General features: G+C 26.3%; 1 protein-coding gene across 2 annotated transcripts in view; it reads left to right on the top strand.

Annotated features, from left to right (window-relative positions):
• The first annotated feature begins 10,712 nt into the window (after window positions 1-10,712).
• LOC114124797 (CD109 antigen-like) overlaps window positions 10,713-23,511 on the top strand; it is an 85,818-nt gene continuing 73,019 nt past the window's right edge. Inside the window, exon 1 of one of the 2 annotated variants that reach the window (XM_027988166.2) lies at window positions 10,713-10,990. The gene's annotated coding sequence lies outside the window, so the exon portion shown is untranslated. The remainder of the gene's footprint in view (window positions 10,991-23,511) is intronic. The other variant, XM_027988167.2, reaches the window with a different exon arrangement.

Below are 23,511 nucleotides of genomic sequence, written 5' to 3'. Positions count from 1 at the left end.
TATTAAAAAACAAAAATCACCTAAAGTGATCAATTTTTCTGTTATATTACTTCCGTTGTCAACAATATTTTTATGATTCGAAAATTGTTTTGGTTTTTTTTTTCAATTGTTACTTTGAAGCACAAGATTTATTGATTTTTGAGATCATCAATTCATCCACATATTTAATTACTTAGTAATAAAATTAATTACTTTTTTAAACTTAACGTTAATTAACATTTTTTTTGAGTTACCTACGTTAGGAATGTTGGATAGTAGATATGAGGTTTTGATGGAAAAATCATATACATTTTATCACTATCTACAGATTGATTTTTGGAGGGAAATATTGATTTTATTTGGTTATATTTCGAAGAGAATAAAATATTAGGAACATAATATGTTACTATCCAATTATGTAAAAAAGAAAGTCAATTTTGACGTGGTAATAGTTACGCGGTATTGCCGTGACAGTCGCATAATTGTTTATTTTTAACGTTAAACCACATTAGTAAAATAACAAAAACATGAAAACCACAGAAAACTTAATATGCTCGTGTTTCATATCACTAAAGCAGTGTGGACGTGTGCTTTTTGCCTATAATATGGCCGTATGGACGTAATGCTGGGTAACGTGTGACAGATAACTGATATTCACCATGGTTTTTATGTGATTACGTATTTTCTAAAAAATGACAAATTGAATTTACTTTCACCGTACTTATGCTATAATATATTAATACGATCAATAGTTATTTGGATAATATGTTTATACAAAACATTATATTCTCAAAATGTATATGAATATATATTCTAATAATTCTAATAAACTAATAAAAATTTATTAAACACAGATATAAAAATAAATATAAAAATATTTAAAATACACTAATACATAAATACTATACAATTTTTTTTTAATTATCAATATCAAATACTTATATAGTTATATACCTATGATAATACGGGTAACTTAGTACACAGAAAAAAGTCTCATTAAAAAATTCACTGGATAATAAATTCCCAGTAAAGGCACTTAGAAAAAGTCAATAAAAAAAAAAGTCGGTAACGCTCTACTGTACAATAGGTACCGAGTGGACCTCGGACACAGAGTAGGTCACTTTAATGGATGTATTCAATTTGAATGCAATGATAGGTAGGTATCATTGTATATGAAAAACGATTCTGAATAGAGATGATATTTGTCTCGAAAATAAATAAATTAGTTCTTGGTCTTTCTTGAGTAATTTGTGATTTTATAATTAAGTGGTATTTTTAACTTTTCTATAGTTTTTTAATTGCAGTTAAAAAATCTTCAAAAGAACTCAGTATAAAACTCTCAATCTTTAGCTATAAGTAAAAAACATTAAAAATATTTTTAGCTACAAAATAACTTGCGAATATTTGTGATTTTGACGAATTTTGTCGATATTTTAACTTCAAACTATACCTATGAATTTTTATAATTTTTGAATCACTATATATACATATATATATATGAGACCAACTCATGAAAAACTTCATTTTAAATTTTTAAATATTTTGACATAGCCAAAAAAATTGTATCGACATTTATAAAAAATTAAAACAACGAATATTTAAAATGCCTATAAATAGTCTTAAAATAATCAAAATATTTTGAAAATAGAATTTTGTAAAGAAAATGGTATTTTAAATAACTATTAAAAGTTTCAAGTACTACGACTTATTGAATAATAACAAATATTTAAAACCATTTGAGGATAAATCGTTATCGTTACGCGATAGGTAATTAAAAAATTTAAAAATCAGACGCTCATAGCATTTTTTCCTATAATTATTCTCGAGTTTTCTCTATAGTTTTTTAAAAGAAACTTATGGAAACTCTGTGTTGAATTTTCAACTACAAAATTACTTGCAAATTATCACGATTTTGACATATTTCGTAAAAATTTGTACTTTGAGAGCTTATATAAAAAAAATCCGTGACCAAGAATTTTTGATTTTTTTAACTGTAGGTAGTATTAAAAACTCTCAAGAACTTTGTGTAAAATTCCCAACATTTTTTTATCAACATTTCATAAAAAATAATACTAAGAAAAATAAAAAATTTTAGTTTTCTAGAAATAGCTCAAAAAAAAAAAAAACCAGAATATTTTGGAAATTTAACCTTATATATATACAACGCTGATAAAAACATTTGATGACAATTTCAATACAGTTTTTCAGAGGATATTCCCACTAAAAATTTAAAAATCTCCCTGCTCAAAAAGTACTTAGAAAATACAAATATACACTATTTTTTAATAAATACAAATTTAAAAATTTTAATTATTTATTTATTTTTAAAATTAATTATGAATTTAATCAAACAAAAAAGATGCCTTTTTTATTTTGACTTATTTTTTTTAAGATTAAGAATTTAGGAATACCTGGTTTGTTTTCAGTGAATCGCTGTCATGAAATATTTAATCAAACTTTTGTCTTTCTATGATGTTTTGTTTTTTTTCGATTAATCTCTCCTATTTCAATGCAATTTTCAACTGCCCTGCACATTCTAACTTATAGACATATTTTTGTTAGTAATTTCAAAATACTAAATTATGATTTATATTATATAATTATATTTTTTATTTTATATTTTTTTTATTTATTGTCAACGATATAGGAAAATCTATTTTTAAGGAATGTGATACATTTTTAATTCTGTGCAGATTTGTTGATAGAGTTGTTAAATTAACATTTCATAATTCAGGTGCAAATAATATATAACAATATAAAATTTTTTTTAAAATTAAATTATTTGTTTTTCTAACTTTCTTAAAATATGTACCTACCTCCAATATAATTTTGATTAGAATACTGTAATAGGTCTTCTGCTCTAATTGGACAATTTTTTTTAAAAATAATTCATCACTAAAAAAAATCACTACAATTCCCTCTTTAACTTTATCTACAGGGAAAAAAAAGCTAATCCATCAATCATTACAAAACGTAAATTGAAGTTTTCGTCCTTTTTATATCATTTACATAAGCCCAGGTATGTATTTTTCTGTCAGTGCTTTGTGACAAATGATAAAAAAGCACTCTCGAATTAAAATATGTTCACCAACAACTGTTTGACAGCTTTGTGAATTGTGATTTCAAAGTCAACATTGAAGTCCTGTAGGTCTGGGAATTGTTCCCAGTAGTTATACTCATTCAAAATTATGTTAAACATCTCTTCATAACTATTTTAACTTTTGGTCAAGTAAACAAAATACTGTAATAATAAAAATACATTTATTTGATTTTAGACCATTATCTTTTAATGAAAATCGCTCAAAAGCACAACGTGTTCAATCACTTAAAACCATAGTAAAAATAACACCTATATATTTTAAATAATCTCATATAATTTTAAAAATAATTTATGAGGGATTAAACTTTCGCATATATTATTATTTTTTATACACATTATACAATAAAATTATCATAATAGTTAATTTAACTTTAATAAAAATAGGTCAGCGCATTTCGGTGGTGGATGTTTGTCCATCGTTCGGTCCTCGGACATGATAGTGTAATTTTATTGTAGGTATTCGATTTGAATGCAATATGATTGCATTCAATAAAAAACGATTCTGAGCGGACGAGGGGGATCTTTTTTATTTAATTTTATTCGTTTCTATGGTGATAAACAAAGCCATAATTATTTTACACCACATAATCGTAAAGTTGTACATTTGTTCTCCTTTAACAGCTTTTATTTCGAGTATCATTTCAAAAATCGAAAAATGACCTCTCTAAAGTACCAGCTCAAGAAAATTACCTTACAGAAAATATGCTACAATTGTACTTTTGAGCAAGTTTAGAGGGAGAAAAAGTGTTTACAGAATAAAAAAGAAATAAACATCATTATAAAACCAATACATTCTTGGCTCCGCTCAGAATCTAAAAGTTAGACAATACGTTTTAGAACGTTCAATTTTTTTTCCCAATGATGCCACATTTAATAATTATTATTGAACAATATTATCAGACTCTTATAGAGTCTGATATTATTAGAAAATAAAGTAATGTGAACATTATTTTTGACATTATTATCTAAGTATTGAACTTAAAAGAGAATAACGGTTAAATGCGTTACAGTCATCTCACTATCGTCAACGTACTATTCGTTATATATTAATTATATTTGTCACATAATAGAAAATAACGTAATTAAAATTTTACTTAAAAAACGAGGTGAAGTCCTACTATTAAAAGACTAATATAAATCGTTTTATTCAGAAAAGCAGAGATACGAAGATCAAATAGGTTGTTTTATAATAGTAAATGTACTATAAACATTCTAATAGATTCTTATAAAAAAATCATTGTTAAAAACTCTGTACTCACAACCATGCCAATATCCTTACCTTGTACTATAGAACATTAAATTGTGCATAAAAACCTAACCAAACTAAAAACTGTTGATTCCATTTCAACAAAATCGAATAAAATAAAATACACAGAACTTTTAACAAATTATTCTTGGACTGAGTTGGATTATGTCATAAAGACTTATATACGGTTAAGAACACAATGTATATCGAAAAAAGGAAATATTAATAACCATTTTCTGCTTAGTCACTCGATGAAGCATTTACTCAACTTAAAGAAATTTAAAATGGAAATGATTTAATGTGTAAAGGTAGTAAATTTATTCACGTTTTTGAAAAATTTTGAACTTGGAGCTTATGATGCGGAAAAACAAATTTTCTCCTATAATACTATATAATTATATTATTAGTTGAAAGTTCCTTCAACAACAATAATGGTAGCAAAAGGTAGCTTAATAAATATATTATGATAGTAGTTTATAAATTTTGTACTTATTTAAATAACAATATATATTAAAATTTATACATATTATGTGTTTATATTATTTATTAAAATAATATTTAAAAAAATATTAGAATATTATTTATCTTTTTAGATAAATAGTGAAAGTAAACTTTGAAATGCATAGGTACACAAAATATCTTTATAATTACTTAGTAAAATGACTAAAGATGTTATTTGGTATTCAATGTATAAATCATGACGAAATTGATACATTCGTAGAATTAATAATCATTTCTCCAAATAAAGAAATTAGCTACATTAATTTGGATTATGTTTTAAAAAATTACATAGTCTGGTGATCCGTTCAATATGAAATTGTGGACAATAAAACATTTGAAAAATTCTTGGTTATTTCCCTGATAGTTATATTAATACATACAAATAAGTAATTATAATTTATAACATTCTAGGAATACTTACGCTGCTAAATGCTTTCACAGAACATTCAATAGCCATTTTTTTAGATTTCACCCAACAATATATGTTATACAATTTAAAATTTTTTTATAAGCTGGTGGTATATAAATACTCATTTTAAAATACATTTAAAATTTTTTTGAAATTTTGGTTTGCGCATAAGCAGTAAATTTTTTTTTTTAATAGCAACGCCTATTTTGAACACCATATTTGGATAGGGCTATTTTATTAAAGTAATTTTTATGTATAAACTATGGTTCTAAATTCAAAATTGACCGAAAGAGCCATGTAAATTTTTACAAAATACATTTTTTTATAATTTTTAATAATTTATAAAATCATTTATACCTAATTAATTCTTATTGGTTACTTTTTGAATATTTGTATTTTTTTTTTTTTTAAAGTGTTACGAACAAGATTAACATAATATGGGTAAAAATTATAACACTTCCAAAGAAAAAAAAAGTACAAAAATTCAAAAAGTAAAAAATCAATTTATTCCAAAATAATTCAGCCGAGAAATTCAGTGTTCCCTAAATTGGTAAAAACACTGTATATTTACACTTTGCTATAAAACGGTGTAAATAGGTTCATAGTATAAAAAGATATAAGTAGTGTCTGAAAATTAATCTATATTTTATAGGTATTTTGATGATGCAGGCTTTGCAATTGCGTACCTATAGTAAATTAAATAATGTACGTAAAATTTTAAGTATCCATGAATAATTAAAAAATATCAATTTTTTCAAAAACTAGGTCTACGTAAAAATTACAATTTTTCCTTAATTTTATATTTTTTTCCCCAGTTATTTAAAAAAATGCTCATTACAATGCGTTTTACTCAAATTTAAACTACTTCAAATGTCTATAAAATATAATTGTGTTTATATATTTTTTAGATTTTTTAGTTCCAGTATGAAATAATTATTATAAGAATATTATATCACATTTTCAAACTTATCTATAAAAATTAAATATTTAATAATTATTTTACTACAAAATACATATTATATAGTTTGTAATTTTCGTAATTTTAAATATGTTTTGTAAAAATTGAATTTTCATTACATAAAAAAAAAAAATTAACCTATGAATTTTTAAAAATTTTACACCGACATAAAAGCAACTTATAGGGAAGAGTGTATTAAATTTTCAAGAATCTTTATGTGTTAAAAATGTTTTATTAACATTTATATATAAAAAAAAATAAAAATAGAAAATGTCTTATTTCTATAAATAGCTCATAAAGTGATAGTGATAAACATTTTTAAAAAAAAAGCGGGTAAATGAGTACCGCTCTGCTGTACATTAGGTGCGGTATGGATAATTATTATATATTATAGGAGTGTTAAATTTGAATCCAATGACAGGTATCATTGTATACGAAAAACGATTCTGAATGAAGATGATTTGTCAGCCTAGGATATCATTTCGAATGGTTGATGAAAAAAGTGGTTTATGTTTTAATGGCCTGAATACACCAGAATTATGGTTCTTTTATAATTATTATAAGCTTAACTTATGGAAAATCTCGTATTGAATTTTCAACTCTTAGCTACTTATACAAAAATTTTATGAATTATACCTACAAAATAATTTGCAAATATTCATGGTTTTGACGAATTTTTGTCAATATTCGAACTTCAAATGATAATAAAAAAAATTGTGCCAATGTATTCTTATAATTTTTTAATCACTATAAGAATATCTTATGAGGAACTTTGTATTAAATTTTCAAGTATTTTAATTGTGCTAAAAAAATTTTATCAACACTTCAAAAAAAAATTTCAGAAAAATTGAAAATTTCAGTCGTCTATAAATAGTTAAAAAAAAGTCAAAATATTTTGAAAAATAAATCATGAGAAAAAATGCCAATCTAAATAACTGGTAAAATTTTCAAGTATCTACGACTTATACTTTTTGATTAATAACAAATACTTAAAATCGTTTGAGGATAAATCGTTATTGTTACGCTATTTCGTAAAAATTTAAAATTCAAATGCACTTAAAATTTTTTCTTTGATGGTGCTTCGAGTTTTCTCTATAGCTACTTAAAGGAAAGCTTATGAAAAACTTAGTGTTGTATTTTTTATCCTTAGTTATAAACACAAAAAATTTTATGATTTTTCAACTTAAAAATTACTTGTAAATTTTCGCGTTTTCGACAGATTTTGTAAAAATTTAAACTATAAACGCTTATAAAAAAAAAAATTGTAATAATCGATTTTTAATTTTTTTAGTTACAATAAGAACAACTTATAAGTAACCTTGTATTAAATTTTTAAGTTTTTTTTCACCCAAAATTTTTTTATCGACACTTCAAAAAAAAATTCTCATAAAAATCAAAAATTTAACAGTATATAGATAACATTAACATAAACATTTGGTGAAAATTTCAAGTATTTATAGTGTTTAGTTTTTAAATTACAACCATATTTAAAAATTGATTTGGTCAAAAACTGGTTTTGCGTAAAAATTCCCGTTTTTTCTGTCATTTTTTTTTTGTTTTTATCGATTTTTTTGAAAACTGTTGGAAAATGTTTACTTTTGACCTCTATAGTGCACCAAGGATATTCACTTTTCCATCGGAAACCACCCCCAAAGTTTGAAATTGAAGCATTATTTCGACTAGTTATGCTGTACACAGACAAAAAAAAATATACATCATTGTACAATCAATACATTCATCACTCTGTTCAGAATCTAAAATTTGTAATACATAAAATAAGCGTTTGATAAAAATTTCAAGTATTCATGGTTATTTTTTTTTTCACAACAAAAAAAAACAAAAATAATTTAACTATAGAAACAGTTATTATACGAGTGAAAAATGAAAATTCTAACTTTAAATGCTTATCAAAAAATATAGATATAAACAATTTTCGATATTTTTCAATTTTAAAATCCCTCAAAAGGTGATGACATACAGAACAAAAAATCACTCCGCTTAGAATCTAAAATATTTTATAATAAGTTATTATATTGTTATGCTTATTATTAATAATCATAATAATTACCTTCAATAATAAATTCTTGTTAACTTTTTAGCTGTATTTGTTTTAAACTGGTTCATTGATTAATTATGTATTATACTTATTTTTATTGAATTTTTGGATAGTAGATAATTCAATTAATATTTCTTTTGATATATTTTTTACGGCTTGAGCAAAAGTTTATCCTACATTATTAGAAATCTTAATTGAACATTGATTAATAATAACATGTTGTTTGATTTTCATGGCTCCTATTGAACCCTCATTAGCAGCATGACAATGCATTCGTTTTCAATTTGTACAATATTTCTATTATAATTTAAATCTGTAATTAATATTTCAGTGCATTTTATTTCATCAATAGTTTTTTTTCCTAACATTTCCATCGAATGATATCTTGGCATTTCTTATGTATTTCATAAGTCGTATACCTATGAAGTACAATTTTATTATTTATTTTATTTTAGAATTTACATCGTTAAACACTCGCATATATATAATATGTAGGTATATTATATATTATATAGAATAGATGTGTCAAACTGTAAAACTCATATCGTGCATCAATTGTTATCTACTATCTTCACAAGATTTGTAAATCCAATTTATTTTATAAATAAAATAACAAGGGCAGTGGAAAATAGCATTTTATTTATACTGTAACTTTTTTATTCCAGTCTTTTTTTGCCGAGATTTTTTTCCGGGGACTTATTTTCCCAATATTGAGAAAGCTATTGTTAAGGTTTGCAACAGCGATAAATGCTAACAGTGGTTGCCTATACAAAATTCCTTAAAATATAATTTTTAGTCCATGAATATCATTGAAAAAACTTTATCATTTATAGGTCTATAATATAGGTACACAAATACAAAATAATGAATATTTTATAGTTCATAATTAATTATATATTTTAATTATGTACGATATAATTGCTATCGATAATTAATCAACTACTAGTCTGAAATTTAATTTGTATGTAATGAATATTTTAAAAATATTTTACATTAAATGTGTAATTAAAAAATTACGCTAAAAATATTGTTTTTAATGAAATATAATTATAATTTATAGTAATAGTAAAAAAAATAATTCATCACTAAATTTGAATTATGTTAATATCAATATTAACTATGTCGTATACTATGTGCAGTGCTCGAGTCCACACGAAAAAACTAATAAAATCTATTGCAATTTTATCAATTGTTATTTCAAACAAACTGTTAGAAAAATGTTAACAGTTGATTATTAGTTATTACATAGAATTTAATAGTTTAACTGTTAAATTTTATTAGATTTACTATAAGATTTAAGTAGTAACTAAACTTAAATAGTTTAAATACTATTGAATCAATAGTAATTTATAATTATAGAAAATAAGATATAATTACATATTATATAATATGGAACTGATGTAGTGGCGGGATGAGATCTAGATTTTTTCGTAGACAGGGACATATCCTTATTTTTAATCCCATTTTAGTATAAATAATTACAACATAAGTATTAATTGCAGAAATTCATGGGATAGTTAAAATATCTATAAACACAAATAATACAAATTAAAAATAATAATTATAATATTATACTATTCAAAATTAAAATTAGCTTTACAATATTTGATAACTTTCTGTCTATGGTGTATATTATGATGTTTAAACAAGACAATAGTATCAATAATTATTAGTAAATATTTTTGACTTTTGATAAGACATTATAATTACATATTTACATATTGGATTATTTTGAAGAACAAAGAGATATAGCCAATAGGTTATTTCTTTGATGTTTCATTGTGTAATACTATAATTTCAAATAAAGTAGAACTAGTATTATAATAATAAGTAGTCAATATCTCATAAATTGTACTTAGTTTTTTCTAATAACCATAAAGATACGATGTTTTACTCACTTTGGTTACTGATACTCAAATGTTTGACTTATACGCAGATCAACAAAATATATAAATTAAAAATAAGCAAGTATACGTTTATATTTACTCGTATTTTATACCTTATAAAAGTAATATGGAACCTACTATATTTTAGTATATGTATACTATACCTACTATATGCTTTCTTATTATGTTATGAACAGTGAACTATAATACGTATCCGAGGACAACTTCGTCATATAGGTACATAGGTTCTTATTTTATTCAACCATAAATATTTTTATGGGTGTTGTTCTAAATCGTATATGAGCGCGTACTTACTTAATATTATACACCTATATATGGACGATATACGCACTCATACTGCATTAGTGCATTTACCTATCACATACACAACACACACATACACACACACATACACACCCACACCCACACACGCTCACGTGAGCGTAGACGAAACGGAACTGGTTTGGATCGAGATCGTCCCCTCCAGCTGTGTCACGATCACTACTACCGAGCCACCACCTCCATCATCGCACTACCGCCGTCACATCCACCTACCTACCTCCCGAAAACTCCGAAACGGTGAAATTACTACTAGCGGACGAACCGCGGTCGTCGTACAACCGCAGCACGAAACGATCTTCCGAAGACGTCGCACGCACGTTTACCAGTACCATTATACGTCTGTCCATAACGCGTTTTTTCCCAACAACCGGAGTCGCATCTAATTTTTCCAGCAGTTCGTCTTTGGATTACACGGATAACTACTGACTACGTCTATCGCGTCCCGGACGGCTATGCGCTGCTGATAGAGGCGATCGCAATAACCACTAGCCGACCAGCCACGAAAAACTACCAGTAAGTCCATTCATACGTTTGTTTGTTTATTTACACGTACGCTTTACATCGACTATTTAGCTTGCTAGGTCTAGATAAGTAGGTGCGTCTATCAGCAATGCAATAAGAATGTTGTTTCCTCAAAATAATTTAATAAAACGCCTCTTTTTCGAAATTATCTCTGTGTAACATGTATTCAGAAGGTACGCAGGGGTTTTACGACGAGCGGGCTGCGGCAATTGAATCGGTGTCATAAGTCCACGGAAATGCCTGATCGTCACTTGCGGGAAGAGGTTATAATACAAAATATATAAACGTCCGTTGCCGTTAGTAGCAGTGTCCCCCACCCACTTTGTTCTCGATCACCGCTTTCAACCCCTCGAGAGATTCTGACATAACTCGATTTGTCTTTCTTTTTTTCTTTCTTTCTTTCGTTTTTACGACTTTTAACGAGTGGGGAATAGCCAACTTTTCCCTTGACTAGTGAGCTTAGTAAGGATTTTTAACATTAAAATACATTTTACTCTGAATTCATCGAAATTGCGTAGTTTTATAACTTCTAGCATCTCAAAATATTCACCATCAAAATGTAGGTAGCTATTTACAAAAATAGTATGAATATATATGTACCGTTATCTTAACAAACTTGCAGTACACGCGAAGGAAAATAAATCGAACTTTTACATAAACCGTCAAGTTATCGCTTATTGTTTTGTCCAACTAGTCAAAAATGATATTCAATAATGTTTGTTATATATGTACACTGTATCTACAATAAAATTATTTTTATAATATAAAACGTAATATTATAAATCTTCTGTTAGTCTGAAAATTTTATTTTTTTATAAATAATAAAAAAAAAATGTTTGTTATTAAATAATAATTAATATTTAATTTAATCAAAACATTAATTGACGAACTATTTACACTATTAACTATTAATTATATTATGTCCAAATTAAGTTAACCGTTATTAACGATTCAAAAACATAATAATTATTTTACATTGTTATCCGTATATATCAGATAAATAAATGTATAAATTGTAATTATAATTATAGTTATTTAATTGCACTTAGGTTTCTGACAAAGTTAATATCGATAGCATTAACTTACAATATTTAAAATTAAAACTTTACTTCTTCCTTCTTCATAAATCACTGTGACGTGTTGACAAATAAAAAAAATAAAAATTAATTATTATATAGTTCGATAAAAATATTGTTAATTTTACTGTATAGTTATTTTTTTCAATGATAAGAATGTTTTAATCCATTAATTTTAAGGAGCTTAGTTAATGTGTGAACTTATTTATAAGTATATGATTATCATATTTTAATCATCGTTTTTATGTTACCAAGACTACTGTTTAAATTTTAATTATTGTTTTTAAATTCTAATCAAAGTGAAAAATGTATTGATTTTATAATTAAAAGTTTTTAATTTTTTATGCCTTAAATTTTTCTTTTATAAAAAATAAAGTTTACTCTGTTTGTGGTAGTAAATTTGATGTAGATTGTGATTTTGACAGATAAATTTATGAATTGTTTACGTTTTTGTTGTACGTAATGAGAAATCACGAACAAATCTAAATATATGTTTTGATAAAGGGTAAAAAGCATAAAATATGAAATTCTCATTTTTTATTTTCAAAATCGTTTTATTTTTATAAATATATGTATTTCATTATTAGTTATTTAAAAACAGTGACTATTTCATTAATTATATAAGGATCCCTATAACTTATCAACATTTAATTTAAACCATAAACCTGCTCACAACGTCTCTGTCAAATACTCTAGTTAATGACCTATAAATTAACGTCATCCAATTATCATCATTATATTATTGCGTATCACGAGTATTTGAATATCATGCAATTGTGCGGCATGTCGAAGTATCGTATCATAAAGTACATCACATGAATGTCGTCTTTTATTATTAATAATAACGAAAACAATAATATTTTCCTAGACGATACGCACCCTTCGAAACAATGACCGACAATGACAAATTGAACTTGGAAAATATCATATTTAGAGTCTTGAAACGTTAATAACTGTCAGGTCCGAGGGTGAATGGGCACCATTTATAATTAATATTTTTGTTATTGTTTTTGTAGTAGAAGGATTCTTAAAATGTTTCAATTGGTCAATTTATCGAATCAATCTGTCTAATTAGTAGATAGTAATATTATCTTTCTTAATAATTTTTAAATTATTCAAAATGTGATAAATAAACTATGGAAAAGCTATTGATTAAACAAAGATGTTTTTTCTTGCTTTTTAGCCATGAGATCGATTTCTTAGATACATAAAAAAGTATAATAAAGACTTGATATAATTTCCATAGAATACTAATTATTTATTTTATCAAAAAGTTTAACCTTTTAAATATCATAAGGAACTTCCTCGAAAATCATAAGCTAATGATTTAATTAATTAATAGGTTTAAAAGTTAAGGTTACAAAAGATTGTTCGTCAATGTTCACTATTGTTGTTTGATATATTTTAAAAATAAATTTAAAAAATCGAGACTGTAATTCTGTAGTTTGTTGTATAGTAGGTTTCGAATGTAACTCGTCATTGAGTAGGTCACTGTAACATAATATACGTTAATAATTTGAATTCAATTATTACTCATTGCATAGGTACCACGAAAAACAATCCTATAATTTATTTATGTTACTATTAGTGTATTTTTTTTGTAATAGTTGTTGAAAGTTATATTATGTTTGAAAAAACTTGTATAAATATTCGGTTAAAAGTTCAAGCCGATATTATTCATTTTTGAATAACAAAAAAAAAAACCCTATTTTATTGGATGCTGGAGTTGCGTAATATTTTTTTTATATATATATACATATGTCATCAGTAAAATGATAATAATAACAATAACAATAATATTTGTATAAAAATGAAAAAAAATTTTTTGAGTATAATATATTATATGAATATTATACAATATTTCTAAGAGAGAGAATAAAAAAATAAATAAGTAAAAATGACATTTTCATTTTGTATTTAGTTATATGTTATGTGTTTCTTAAAATATTTACCATAATAACATTTATTGTTATTTATATGTATTTGTACCTTTTATTACAACCTAAAAAATTTACTAACCAAGTATTACATGATATGTTATATTTAGACTTTAGAGTTCATAATTTTATTCTTTAGTCTCTTCTTACACGCGTTTGGAAAACGTAATTTTCTAAATATATTAATTTATTATCAGTATAAAAAGTAATATTAATAGCATTATAAATAATAATGTTTAGATATCTATGTACATTTAACAGCTTAATATGTCTTCGATTATTGGAAATACATGTTTGTTTTAAACAATTATTATATGCGAATAGAACAGCTGGAGAATGAAATTTACTAAAGACTAAAGTTTTAAGGACCCTTAAGAATTATATTTAGGAAAGAGGTTCGTGAATGCTAGTCTTTTCTGGTTTATAGTCGGATAATCCCCCCAAGCTGTCAGATTAGCACCACCCTTGTTCTTACTGTTTGCTAACACCGATAAAAGGAATATTATGTAGTCTTAAAGCTTACAATGGTTACTAGAAATAAATCTCGTTTATAAAATGATTGTGTTTTTTTTATCATTACGTAACGTATTATAGTGATAAAATCGATTGGGAAGCTACATACGTTATTTTAATAATATTCTAATATTAATATTGTTAAAACCATTGTAAATATGGTTCGCTCTAAATTATTATTATCAAATATATTTGAATTCCATTTACTTTAATGTATGTTTATAAAAATATACACCTAATTCCACCACATTAATAAATACAAAATAATATTATATTTGTATCATCCTAGTGGATTAACCGTGGACATGTTATACTTGTGTACTCGTTTGTTAAACAAATATCGCTGGTAGCAGATACAATAATTATACTGATATTTTTTCGTTTACTTAGTTACTAATGTCGTACGTCATCACTGTTACTAGCATCATTATGAGCTAATCTAGAATATTTCATACTATATATAGACATTACTACCGTTTAATTGATCATAAATAGCTTTTTAAGGTTCAAACAAAAAAATGTCGGTAATCACTCATCCCATAGCTATTGATGAACACTAATATAAAATTACAAATTCGTACAAAAATTCAAATTGATTAACAAACAGACGTTAATTAACAATGAAGTGTTCCTGAATTTACTATAGTTTTCCTGCAGTTTATACACCTACCTACATATTATTCTTTATCTAAGATATATGTAATCTGAATTTCGACACAGTAAAAAATATTATAAAGTGCGCCTACTTATTTGTATTTATTTATATTTTTTAATTTCCTTTTAAACGTGCTGTATAATAAGCAGGTACTACTTATCGTCAACTTATTATGGTTCGGCATAACATAATGGTATTGTAATTTAACCTTCAAGATCAATTTATCTAGGCGCGTATTTAGGCGGCAAGGCTGGACAAACTTTTTTTTATCAAATGAAGAAAAAATTATCAAGTTTCAACATTTTTAATTTAAAGAATAATATGTTAATCAAATTTACACTTTAAAATTATTATAACGGCAGAAAATATAAACCTGCTTATTCCAAATGGTACAAACATTTTTTTTCTGTTGTGGATCAATAACTATATAAATGGTGTTTTTCCACGTAGTAATAATAAAGCAATTTAAACTTCAAAATTATTTTTGGTAATTTTAAATTTCAAAATAAATTACTTTTTAATGATTTAAAAAGTTTTTTTTATAATTATTCTTAGTCGTTATCGCTATTATATATTTTTTTATTTTATACGGATGCGCAATTTAAGTAACAATATATACTTAAGTGTGCATGATTCGTATAATTTAGTTAATTTTACGAGTTCGTTTATAAACTCTGTATTATTATTGGACATAATTTGATGAATAAATATCCAAAAATTAAATATATTTTTTTTGTTTTATATAATTATTAAATTATATTTAATGAAACTTGAATAATTTATGTATTTTAAATTAGAACAACAGGTCTAGCAAAAATGAGTTATTTATATTTTAACCATTTTTAATTCAATCTACCATTTGAAACACTATACAATTCTTTGCTTGTCATTTATAAGTAAATTATAATAAATTAGTCAACTCAAATTTGACCTTTATTATTAATCATTATTAAATACTAAGTAGGTATTAAATTATTAAATATTTAAAACGAAAAACATTTTTAAATTTAAAACAATAATATAGTTAGTAGCATGTAAGCAGGCAGTTAAATTCCATATAGTGTTGAAACTGTAATGTATATAGTTCATTGTGTATAGACTACTACAGATTACAAATAAAATAGATTTTGAGATAGAAATGGTTGATGTTTGTGACTTACGAGAACCATGAATTTGTCTGGTGTAACCATCGGTATAATTGATAGGCGTGTGTACTTCAAGCATACATATATATATATATATATATATTATAGTATACATTATATACACTCCAAAAGTCAGATAACTCTATTCAGTGATATGGATGAGAAGCAAAGTAATTCGACCCCTTTAAATGGAAATCGTGTGATTGTTTCACTGCCTCTTATATACACACACACGACACTATGCCTAGAGTATATCCCATCGTCTTGACATCCGCATCACATCACGTAAAACACAATATAATATATATACGCCATATGGTAGCTTCCCGACGAGGTTTTATCGCGTTCAAAAAAAAAAAAAACAAAAATGTTTTATCTGAATAGATAAACTGTTGCTTTATAAAACATTTTTTTAGAAAAATAAATGTTACTGCACTTTTACTGACAAAAACATGAATCGTATCTATCCGTCCTATTCTAAAACCACAATACTTAATGGTTTTCGGATGCTCGCAATTCAACTATGCTTTTAAGTATTAATATAACAAAATTTGAAGTTTGGTGAAAACATTTGGCCTTTTTTCGACTCAGTATTACTTTAAATTGTAGATAGGTATATCGCATGTTACTTTATGAACTGTTTATAGTTAGTCGTTTTATATTATGGTGTAAGCTGACGGTTTTTTTCGTGGCCCATATATCGTTACTACGAATTCTTGATTCGCCACCTACATCGATTCCAAAACTGGTTCATTCCGTTCGTCATGCATTATATTAGTTTATGCTGCTGCCAAGTTACACTCGTTATGTATTTATTTATTTTATCATACATTTTTTTTTATGTTTTTTTTCCTCCCGATCGTCAAACCACTCGTATTATTATTATTATTTTTATTATTATTATTATTGTTTCGTTTCGCCGTGACAATGACAATAAACGACTTTTATTTTTTTTTACTTATACTCGTATTATAGTCGTATATACTACGCTCAGCCTTGGCCCTAAAACGTTCGCTCGTATACGTACGTAGCGCTTCGACATCGCTGCCTCCCACGATGACTCACGCTAACTATGACGGTCGGCTGCACCCGTCGTCGGACGCACGGGCCCGCACAGATTTTCGATCGCCTCCTCCCATCAACCGCACCCAAAGTATCACGTCTGCGATGAGGATTTACGCGTGTCAAGTGCGTAATTGCTTCGGCGTATTTCAGACACACTGACAGGTCGGAGACGCCAGAATGTCTTTTCAATCACCGAATGGAAAATGCACCAGCTTCCGACGACCACCCTTCTAAAAAAAAAACATTGTTCATACATGGAAAAAGTTTGGTTGGTTGAGGAACGGAGATAGTTCTTAGATTGTTTAAAATATTTCGTCTGTGAGATGCTCTGACTGACCTCTTACAACACTGATATATTGTTATATTAATATATATATATATATATATTTATTAACGAGTAATTTTTTTTTAGATATGACTTATTTCACTCAAATAGTATGGGTTTTTTTAATAAATTTAATTAAATATCAATTATTGGAATATCATATAATAACTACAAATCTCACGTATGTACTTGTTATTTTTTTATTGTGAATTATCACAAAAATATTTATCATTGTTAGGTTATAATTTTATAGTCTTTAATCTTTATATTATATAGTTTATACATACAGTTCATTATAATTTATATTGTAATACCTACCAATCAAATATAACTTCAATAGGTATACATAATAGGTAAAAATGTACGCGTTTTGCTGTCTACCTATTTATAATATAAAATTCGAACGTGGCCTTTGACAACAATACAACTTTGTCATTGTTTAAATAATTTAGTTTATATTATAGTCATTTCTTTTGAACTTGAGTCGTTGTGTTAATATATTAACTGTTATCAATTACTGATTACCCAGCGTATGGAAAATACTTATGAAAAATAATTAATAATGTACACATTTATTATTTTACAATACTAACAATTATTGAATTATAATACATTATTATACAGCAAACCCTTAAAATAATGTCATGTTTTTATTTTATTTTTTAATACCAATATATGTATTATAGTTTTAATAATATGTTATGAATAATGAATTCACGCTGTAGCTATTTACTTCTTAAAATGAATGTGTTCTTATTGCGTTCAACAATCAAAGTAATTAAAAGTTGTATTTATTATAATATATAGTGAATAGTTTGATAATATTTTAGTAAATTAAAATTTTATGTTACCAAAAAACGGGCGCAGTATTTTTTTTTTTAATTCGGAAACATACAATTTTTCAATTTTTTTAACATTATTAAATTTAAATAATAATTCATTTCATCCCGCTAGATATAATTTTTGTATTACAAATTAATTCTACCTAGGTCATTTTAGTATATTTATACGTAAACCACGAAAACTACATACACTATAGTATACTGTGGAATAGTTTAATAAATATTAAAATATGTATATTATAATACAATCTGGATGTATTTTACGTGGTTTCGATATACGTCCGTAATTGCTTCGTTAGTACATACATTCAGCGTTTTCCAGCTTTTGTGTACATGGGTAGGTATCTACCTATCCGACCCTCCTATTAACCTCGTATTAAAATATAGTTTAATGTTATTCAGCGCACGTCCCCTCGTGTATTATAAAACAATTTTCGTTGAAAATACCATGTTATATTGCATATTGACAAATTAAAAACATAAATTGAATTGAAAAAGAATATTAAAATTTTTTTCATATTACGTGTTTGGACAATATTTTTTTAATTTTCTATTATTATAATATTAATAATAGGGTCTTCGTCAAAATGAAAATATTGACTATACAGTAAACGTCTATAAACTATATATATACAGAAATGTGTACTTACTTACAATTATTATTTAACGTTTTTCTTTGATTGAAACAAAGAAAACATTGAGTTATATATTATAGTGGTTTATTAAAGTAAATGAGCCCTTCTGTTTAGCTTTGTCATTTCGTGGAAATAACTCGATGTTTACGCTGTACTGTGGTAAAAAAAATAACACAATAAGTTTTAAAAGAAATAAATATTTTATTTTATTTTTAATTACTGAAGTCGTAAATATCTAGTCTTTGGCAATAACTAAATACAATAATCATCAACTCAAAGTTCAAACATAATCATTTCAAAATTGGTTTTGAAAAAAAACAATTGTTGACATAATATTATGTATATAATACGTTTTGTGTTTGTATCTTGGTAGTTAGTATTATTAATATATATACACTACACGTCTTATTTTATTAAAATAATAATAATATTATTTTGTGCACTAAAATTGCGTGCCTGATTTGAATATAAATTAAATAAATTAGAAAATAGTTATTTTAAATTTGCAATAATTGGAAAGTTGATAAAATCGACTTTGAAAATTACCCATTGAACTCATAAAACGATTATAATTAAAAATATATATAAACGCACAACTTTCGGCTCTTAGTCGTCTTATGCCGACAAACACAATAAAACGCTGATATAATGCACCGCGCAGGACGACTATTTAACGGTATAGCATGAGTTGACCGTCAGAACAGGAATAAGTTGAATAACGGCAATTGACATAATTTATTATTTATTTACATTTAGTAAGGTATATTTTAAGTTATTATATTTAAAAAAAAAACATACAAAAACCTACTCGATAAATCTGAAGACCGAATAAGTAAAATATAATCTATCTGAGATATGTTGTTATACGGGAAATTAGTTATATTATTTACTACGTCATAACCTATATATCTTATTATACATCATATCGATGCATATACTACACTCTGTATGTATATATAGATAAACTTAAGAAACATTGCAAAATCATCTTGCCGGTTCAACTGGACCATATATACCATTTACAATATCTAGGTGTACCTATATACGTTTGCTCTATAATATAACTGGACTTGCGTATATAATACATACCTATTATGCGGTGTGCATACAAAATGCGCTGTATTCAATTTTCATTTTATTCGTTTTTTCTTTAGGTATCATACCTATACAGAGATATACCTTCAACGCGTAATGACTATCCTCTACCTACGCACGTACATCACTCGCGTATTATATAAAGTTTATTTCTTTCTTAACGAGTATGTTTGGAATTTTAATTTCAAGATGGTACCTACGTAGAAATCAGATATAATAATATCATACAGAATACATATTATTATTACGTATACATATGTGCGGCTATGTCCTATACCTATTAAGTGCAGATAGGTACCTACCTATATATTATAGTTGTATAGTAGTAGTTGTTTCGTTTTTATCGTCTTTATAATTAATTCGTATTGTACCCACGCATTTGCATAAAAGTAAAATAAGTAGTATTTTATAAAAGTTTAAGTAACAAAAGACAAACACGTTAAAAAAATTTGAATAGATAACGAACAAAAAGAAACCATGTATATAAATATATATTATATTGCACTGTAATGTTTATTATAATTATTAATTGGTCGTTTTAAACTCAAATTTATAGTATCAAATGAGATTTGAAATATTTTTTATTTTAGTATAAAATAACGTTTTCACTTTATATTATATTATAGTTAAAATATTTTCACCGTCCTAAATGTCACCCAGCAACAATGCGCGATGACATCTCGGTGCGACCGAAAATCCGTATATCGTTATTATTTTATATGTATTTATATAATTATATTATTATTATATACTCACGGACGACCCTCTACACGGATTGTCGTAAAGATGTTGCGATTTAAAAAAACACAATAGGATGTCATCACGCGCGTGGACGCAAAGCCGAGCAATTGTATATCTCGTTTTTACTCTTTTTGTCTTTTTTTTTTTTTTGTCCACCGTTGCCCTTAACCCGAGCTGTACGTTTTATAATAATATAATAATATTGCCACCGCCGCCGCCGTCCGTTTACGTCCAACACACAGCGTACCTATATACACATTATAACATCACAATATTAAGCTGTATTATTGTTATGTGGATAGTATCATGTGCACGGACTGATTATTTATTTCCATGACTCCGTTGTATACATCGCTCTAAACGATATTGTACGGAGAGGAAAAAAAATAACAAACACACACACACACTAGTGCCTTCGTATTTAATATAAAATACGCGTTTTATAAAATGCAAATACCGTACGAGAGGTGAATAACACGCGCCAGTGGCCAGTCCACTTGTCGTGTACCGCCGCTCGTACTCGCGGTCATGCGCTGTTTGCTTTTTGTGCTCTTCGCTCGGGCGAGGACCATCGCCGGGCAGGCAACACACGCTAAGCGCGTAATATACGATTCGAACGAACCTACAGCTATAGAAACCGGACCTCTTCGACGACGGCGACGACCGACGCAGTTTTTCTGCTCCGACGTGTTTCGAGATGGTATTAAATTTGCATAAAAACGGTTTATTATTATTAACACTATTGGGCTATAACTGCGTTACGAAACTACTAAGACGAAACCATCAATAGTTATTATTACGAATATTGTCATTTTACCTACGTGTCGCGTGTGCAGAACCTATATATTATCATTGATTATAAATGTACGAAATTACCCAGTCGTTAACTGATGATCTACAGACCAGTGTTTCTTAAACTTTTTGAGATCACGAAACACCGAACAATAATATTTTTTTGGTGGAACTTCAATGCTAATTTATCATCAAAAATGTGGAGTGTTCGAAATATGGCGATAAACCGCTAGATTTACTACTCACGGAACCTTCTCTGGAACTCCAGGGTTTCGAGGAACACGGTTTAAGAAACACCGATACAGACGATTTTATAAAAATCAAATATTTTGTTAATATATTGATAACTGTGAAGGTTAGGTTACTGCTTATAGAAAAAGTTGATAATTTTTAAAAATATTTAAATCTGATTGGAAATTTGAAATTAAGCTGCTGAGTGCACAGAAAAATCGATTAACTATTATATAGCTATTGTAGCTATTATATTACACTATATTATGCAATGTGCTAGTATGCGTGCGTGTTTATAAATATTACTATAGTCTATAGTATAACAAAATATAAGTTGTCCATTATCGTGAGTTTATGGTATAACTGATTTGAATATATCTAATGGTTATTATTCATTTAATACTGTATACTATCGTGATGATATTACAGAGCTTAAAAGTATGTTATTGTTAGTTGTACTGATTCAATAAATCAATTTTACAACGCAATACGCAGACCAGTTTCTAATTCAATAAACATTTTTATCAAAATTATTGCTGAAAAAGGCCGGAATTATCGTCATTACTAAGGAAATATCGCTAAATGCATCATTGCATGAAAATAATGGGCATTAACGTTATTTCCTAGTCATTAACGTTAATCCCTTAATTTTATGGTAACATGTACGTATATCATAATGTATAATCAATGCTATTATCCTATTGTAGTGTACTATCCCGCCAACCGCAATTCCCCACCGCCCGTCGTTCCTACATTATTCGTACAATAATATGTCATATTATAGTATTATTATTATTAGTGTACCATATTATTATTATTATTATAAAACATATAGGCAGTATCACGAATACCCGGAAACTGTAGCGTAGTATCCGAGAATTTCTTATTGGGTGGTTAGAAGGTCGCGAGACCTATTTCTCCGAAAACGCTTTTCCCTTACAAAACGTGGCAAATCCCCTTCTCTAGGAATTATGTACTGTTTGAAATGATACGCAATGTTTATTAGTTATTATACTTTAGGATTGTCCGGATGCGAAAAAGTAATATTACAAAATACAATTATTGATCAACGCTAAAAATCATATAAAATAAATAAACTTACTATATTCTAGTTTATACTTCTGTACTCTTGAGTCACCCAAACAGTAATTTATATTTATTTTATTGATATTGATGCAATTTTGTAAATTGATCTGATCCTAGTTGCCATACAAAGCATATTAGGTACAATAATGTAATAATAATGCAATAAATAATAATATTATAATAAATAATGTAATATTAACATATTACATCATTATATAATTTTTCTTGATGGTACATTAAAAAGTTTTCATTATTAATTATTCAGTGAAAAAACAACGATATTAGAAGTACACAAAAATATAAACTTTTTCGGCCGTGAAAGTTTAATTCATGAATTCGTGATCTGCTTTCTGTTTTCATCTCTCGTGAAAGGA

The sequence above is a fragment of the Aphis gossypii genome, chromosome X, assembly GCF_020184175.1.
Source record: "Aphis gossypii isolate Hap1 chromosome X, ASM2018417v2, whole genome shotgun sequence".
NCBI classification, from domain to species: domain Eukaryota; kingdom Metazoa; phylum Arthropoda; class Insecta; order Hemiptera; family Aphididae; genus Aphis; species Aphis gossypii.
The sequence above is the reverse complement of the archived record's forward strand: the minus strand, read 5'-3'. Positions and strand labels throughout refer to the sequence as shown.